The 5,560-nt window shown below is 42.5% G+C and overlaps 1 protein-coding gene across 50 annotated transcripts in view; it reads right to left on the reverse strand.

The window, feature by feature from the left end:
- Positions 1 to 3,443: 3,443 nt before the first annotated feature.
- RBFOX1 (RNA binding fox-1 homolog 1) overlaps positions 3,444 to 5,560 on the reverse strand; it is a 1,140,648-nt gene continuing 1,138,531 nt past the window's right edge. For all 50 annotated transcript variants that reach the window (XM_030284820.4, XM_030284819.4, XM_030284817.4 and 47 more), the window contains one exon: positions 3,444 to 5,560. This exon is cut by the window's right edge. The gene's annotated coding sequence lies outside the window, so the exon portion shown is untranslated.

Below are 5,560 nucleotides of genomic sequence, written 5' to 3' on the forward strand. Positions count from 1 at the left end.
CCTGTTGCTAAAGAGTGAAATCATTAAACTGGCCAGGCACAGAGCCTGCCCAGGCAGTGAAGGGTAAATCACAGCCACCAGAGCAAACCCAGCCCAGCAGGAGGAAGGCTGCAGGGCTCTAAAGCACCTCAACAAGGAGCTTTTCTCCAGTTTGGATTTTCAGCTGTAAATCCCTTTTGGAATAGGAGCTGGGAGGAGCCAGTCTGTCCCTGGATGGAGAAGGGACATTCCACTGTCACCTGGTCCCCTTTAACAAGCACTAGGGCCATGGAGGCAGGTTTTATTCACTGGGATGGGGAGCAGGGACTGGAATGCAGGGCAGAGTCCCAGCCAGCAGACTGCTGTAGAAGTGTTTCTCAGTGACTAATTATTTAAGTGAAATGGAGGGTCTTTAACAGAAGAACTGAGAACAACCTAACCCAATATTCTCATGACAACTACTTGTGGAAAAAAAAAAAAAAAAATCCTGTATAAACTGAGCCAAGAGAAAACTTCTAAAAGTCATCTCCCACATCCCTTTGTGAATGACTTGAACTTCATGTCCGTGGGCATCACCTCCACCTTCCCTTCCACCCAAAACTCATTCTCTGTGCCCCTGCCAGGCACTGCAAAGCACACAGAGCATGGTCACCTACCCTGAGTGCCCAGGCAGGACGTTATGTAGGAATCTGAAGAGTGACAGCATCTCCTGTAGAGAGAGAGCTACACAGCAGCTGAGCAAGAGCTTCTGGCCCTGAGTGCTGCCTGCCTGGACACCTCGAATGACATTGCTGTTTCCAGGTCCTTTCAGGGATATAATTCTAAGTATCTGCTCTTCACAAGTGACCAACCTGCATGTTCCACCGCCCTGCTGCCAGCAGGAGCTGTGTCCCAGCCAGTCACAGCCAGGGAGTCACATCCCTGCCACACCTACACCAGGGCACGGCACTCATCCCTTGTGTGGATATAGGAAATATACCTAGAGAATTCAATACAGCATGGAATCAAACACTTTCTTTTCCATGTGAGAAAATATGCATGAGCTCTTGGATCTAAAAGTAATTCTAATGTTTTACCTCCCTGTGCTCATCTCTGTCTTATCTCAGGAAAAGACTCAAGTTGATGGTATACTGGCACATGCTGCCCATCTCCTCCTCTGATCCTAGTCCACGTCCATTGTGCTTTTTGCAAAGTGCTGCGAGACAATTATTGGTATGCAGAGCAGTGGGGAAGTGCTGGAGAGGCATGAAAGCTGCCTGGAAAGTCTGGAAAGACTCAGCATAAAGCTCCTCTTATACTGAGAGGTGAAGCATATGCCCTTTAGGTATAAATGAAGCATCAAGATAAACTTTTATAATACTGGAAAACGACTCTTTTTGATGACACTTTCATAAATTCTTCAAAGACCTCCCAAAATCATTGTCTCCCTTCTGATCTCACCTCCCACTCGAATCTTCTCTTCCCACAGAAACAAGGTTACTTTTTATTTTACTTTTTTTCTTCTTTTTTATTCTCTCCCTTACACCTACCAAAATGATGATATTTCAGCTCTACTTAAGGGAGGAAATGATTTGCACAGCCTTTTTTCCTCATGCATCTGTACTGTAAAACTGAAAAAATGTGGCAAGAGGAACATGTCAAACTTGCAAAAAAATCACTTGAGGCAAGAAACAGCAATATGACATGACAGTAATTGAAACTGAAGACAAGGTTTCCAGAAAGTTAAAGAAAATTAAATTCTAGTTTAAAAAAAGAAATCCTAAAATGTTACCCAAATTAGAAGCTAATAAACAATTTGAATACCCAAAAAGATGACCAAGGACAGAGTAGTACAGAACATCCTACACAGGGGCAGCTCTAAGCTCTTCTATAAAGCTTTAATTTAATTTTGGCTAGACAATTAAAGCTGTATAGGAACTTTAAATAATTGGAATAAAAATAGCCTGTGAAGATGATTGCCTTTTCTCTTTTGGTTACATGTGGGACTTTCCTTATTCTCTGGCCAATTGTTCAACAAATACAAAGTTTTTATTAATTTAGCATGTGTTGGCTACTTGGCCAAGAAAGGAAGCACTACTGCATTAGACATAAGTAATGGCACCAGACCAAAGCAGATGAATCCAACCACATAAAAATTACGTGGCATTTCAGGTTCTCCATGTGTCCCACTTGTGTTTATCTGTCAAGATGCTCCTTGCCCGCCTTCAGCCCAAATCTTACCCAGTATTACCACATCAGTCATTCATCCAGCCACCAAGGCAAGCAGTGCAATGCATCCATCACCCCTGATGTGCAGGAGAGTGCACTTGGACATTTAGTGCTTATATGTCATATAAAGATTTAAATTAAGCACGGCATAATATCGCCCCACCATTCCTGGCAAATATCAAGGTTTCTTCTCTTTGGCTTCCTGAAAGAATTCAGGCATTTGATAGACTAAAACTTCCTGCTAAACTGCAGCCCAAGCAATTTTGAATCCCTTCTCTCTGTCTTGTCTTCCTCTGCTAAAGTAGAGTATAATGGGAACACGGGTAGAAGAGTCACATAATTCTGTTGGCAGGAATGTGATACAGCCAAGGCATGTTACCCTCACCAGCTTCATGTGGACCTGCTGGGCTAATGGGCTTGTCGAGAACTCCAGCATGGGGACACCTTTCTTGTGGCTTGGGCAACAAGCCTGGCAGTGACAGGAGGAGCCTCTGGAACAGCGATTGTGCTTGTTCCCCTGGCCCTGATGTGCACAGAAACAGGCAGTGTCCATGAGAGGAGCCTCAGGAACAGCGATTTGCCTTGTTCCCCTGGCCCTGATGTGCACAGAAACAGGCAGTGTCCATGAGAGGAGCATCTGGAACAGTGATTTGGCTTGTTCCCCTGGCCCTGATGTGCACAGAAACAGGCAGTGTCCATGAGAGGAGCCTCAGGAACAGCGATTGTGCTTGTTCCCCTGGCCCTGATGTGCACAGAAACAGGCAGTGTCCATGAGAGGAGCCTCAGGAACAGCGATTTGCCTTGTTCCCCTGGCCCTGATGTGCACAGAAACAGGCAGTGTCCATGAGAGCACAGCTCAGTGGAGGGCCCACCGGAATCTGCAAGTCTGGGACATACCTTTGTCACCCCTAGGAGCAAACCCCAATTATTCCCCACATGTCATGCAGCGCTGCCTGGAAAACCCAGCTGATGCTGGTGGTGGAACTCGGCATCTTTGGGAGCAAACCTGGAGGCCGGTGCCGTGCTGGCTGTCCCAGCCTGCGGAGGGAGCACGCACGGACACAGGACAGACACACGGACAGCCCGCAGGCAGGGCTGGCTCTGCGTGGGACCCAGCCCCAGCAGGAACAGCCCCGTGCCCCACAGGCACAGTGTGGGGGCACAGCGTGGGCACAGGGATGTGGGGCCGCCGTGGGCACAGCCCGGGCACCCACACTGCGAGAAGGGAGAGCAAAATGACTTGGAACACCAACGGATTTGTACCTTTTCAGACTAAGCTTTTATTTTGATATTACAAACCATTTTTCTTTATTCACAAATCACGGTTGTGATATAAACACTAATTTCTAAAGACAGATATACACATTTTCTGGGTTTGTAGGGTTCTTTTTTTTTTAAATCTGTTTAGAAGTCACTATATTCCACATATGGTAGTAATAATTTTTTCATAAGTCATATTATCAGTAGTTATTTATATAAGTGAAAACATTCCCAATATATATTGTAAAAAAATTTCAAATGCTTTTCTTACATAACTATTTCAGACATACATTTTAAAATGACTACTAGGAGTACTGTAGGAGTTTTATAAACAAAATATTTTCTAATATGGGCTGCACCCTCAACCTTTCAAGATAATTTTAATAGACTAAAACGCCATATAATCATTTGGAGAGTGGGAGCTGTAAAGCCATCTCAGGAAAATTAAAATTGCAAATAAATTCTGTTATTCTCTACATTAGACATTTTGTGTGTGCAATTCCAAAAAAGATGTCTCATCCACACTTGAAATTGGAAGCCTAACATTTGGTAAACATTTTTCAATTTGCTTTCATCACGGTGTTTAAACAAAATTTACTTTTTCTTTTTATTTATAGGAGGCTTGTTTTGCATATCTTACATAATAAATGTGGGGATCGAACTCCTAATAAATTTCGGTTCATTCCCTCACCAGTATAAATATATGTTACTGCCCCATTTTTCATCGATTAATATAGTCTCTTTCTCTCTCTGTTTCAATTTTAAAGATAATTTATTTATCATCCTTAGATATAAATGCTACAGAAACTTCGTTTTCAAATCTTGTGAAACTTTATTGATGGTTATTGTTCAACTGATCATACTGCATGCACATACGATGACAAAGAGAAAGCCTGATCACAAACACTTTTTTTAAAGCAGAGTTGTTATAGCAAGTTGGCAGGTTCACAGCGGTGAGTTGATCATTTACTAAGGTGCTGGCCGGGAGGCAGCACGTTACACATGAGGATATAACTACCTGCAGCAAACCCCTGGCGGGACGCTTTGCCGCGTTATTTATTTAAATACAAAACCAAGAAGACCCATGACAAACACCCCAACTTAGGTTAACTTGTAAACAGGACAACATGGAAAGAGTTCAAACATATGCACAGACAAACTGCAATTTTTCAGTGGTGCCTGGAAGCCTTTCCCAGGCGCTGCCGGGCGGAGCCGGCCGCGGCACGAACGGCGGCTCTTCCCGGGAGCGCTGGGGTGGGAGAAGAAATCCTGCTTTTGTCCCAGGTGCTAAAGTTGTCTTGGGCCCAACATTGAGCAGAATGGCCTCAGTTTGGGTTTGGAAATTGAACAGTGGGGTTTGGAAACTGAACAGGGGGGCGAGTTGTCACGCCTTGAAAAATTGCAGATTGCTTACACGACACAGTCATGTTTCAAAAAGTACCAAGCTGATGAAAATACCATGATTATCTCTACTCAATGATTGCAATACTTGTAAAATGCTTATATAAATCTGAATATGATTATCATATAATTCCATAAAAATGATACGTCTGTCTCTAACAGTTGGTCTACTAGGCTAAGTCTAAAGCATCATAGGCTGTGTATTTCTAGAACTTAACAACTCCACTGCACGGATGTAAATTTTATACATTTTTTTTTTTTTTTACTGGTACAAAGAATTTAAGTTTTTATTACTTTCTTTTTTGGAAAAAAAAGAAAAAAATAGAAACAGTGCTTTTATCACCTTTTTATTATTGTTTTTTTTTTTTCCCTCCCATAATATAAAAGTCAGCAATGATATCAATAATTTATTTTACTGGAAGAAATATAAAAAGAATGTTTGTTAATGGTCTAACTAGCAGTTTTTGCCTAAATAACTAGTTATGGTTAAATAGCTGAATACTGCCTGGTGGAATGCTTTAAAAGGGTGCCTTCGGACAGCTTTCAATCTGATTTTTATGTACAAGTGTCGACAGAAGCACCCCTAATAAGAACATAACCTTTGGCTTTGAACAAACAGTGAATAATTTAAGACAGGTGATATATGATAGTTGGTGCAGTGGGGCCCCTTTTTGCTTCATTAATTTATATTTTAGCCAAACCCCCTTCCCCT

Source organism: Taeniopygia guttata, chromosome 14 (assembly GCF_048771995.1).
Source record: "Taeniopygia guttata chromosome 14, bTaeGut7.mat, whole genome shotgun sequence".
NCBI lineage: Eukaryota > Metazoa > Chordata > Aves > Passeriformes > Estrildidae > Taeniopygia > Taeniopygia guttata.